The 702-nt window shown below is 43.7% G+C and overlaps 1 protein-coding gene across 1 annotated transcript in view; it reads left to right on the top strand.

The window, feature by feature from the left end:
- LOC106456538 (B-cell receptor CD22-like) overlaps positions 1–702 on the top strand; it is a 40,106-nt gene that overhangs the window by 39,238 nt on the left and 166 nt on the right. The window lies entirely within an intron of this gene.

Raw genomic sequence — 702 nt, 5'->3', positions numbered from 1 at the left:
ATTTTTACAAAGATTCAAGTTTTGTTTTAACATATCAAAGGATTTTATGAGCCTCCAAAACTTATTGTGACTTTTGCAAAACCTTAAAAAAATAAAATCCGTTTTTCCCCCAAACACAGACTTTCAGACACAAAAAGTGAAACATCTGAACAACTCAAATGACTTGAATACAAATGAAAATGTATTTGTTGAGTCCTGCCATGGTTTGTATGTTTCAGCAATGTTAGCCTGTTTTAAACATCACAGGTGGACTCACCTGTGCATCCTCTGTCCTCAGATCCATGATCTAATGAGATCTGCAGCAGAATTAAAAAGCATGGCTACTGGATGGACTCAAGCACAGACAGAGTTCTTTGCACACAAACGAAGGCAGTTTATTTACAATATGGAACACCTCAGTGCGATATATGTACAGTGAGTTGGGAGGGGCTCCAGGGAGAAGGGGGTAATCCACGCACACTCACTCCTCTTCAGCCGCAATCGCTCCAAAACTCCACTCACACCGCCACACACACGATAGGTCCGTAATCTGGTCCAGGAGGGGGATAGCTACATACAGGAAACAGTAGTTAGTACCACAGGCGAATACACACAGGGACTTCTTTAAAGAAGCCGAGAGCACGAACTCAGGAGACTCGGCGTTCCAGCGGAGAGCTGCTCTGTGCAACTGCCTTCAATAGTAGCTGGGGAATCAGCCAGAAC

The sequence above is a fragment of the Pundamilia nyererei genome, unplaced genomic scaffold, assembly GCF_000239375.1.
Source record: "Pundamilia nyererei isolate P.nyererei 1_Seehausen unplaced genomic scaffold, PunNye1.0 scaffold00405, whole genome shotgun sequence".
Taxonomy (NCBI): domain Eukaryota; kingdom Metazoa; phylum Chordata; class Actinopteri; order Cichliformes; family Cichlidae; genus Pundamilia; species Pundamilia nyererei.
Note: the sequence above shows the minus strand (reverse complement) of the source record. Positions and strands in the feature narration are given on the sequence as shown.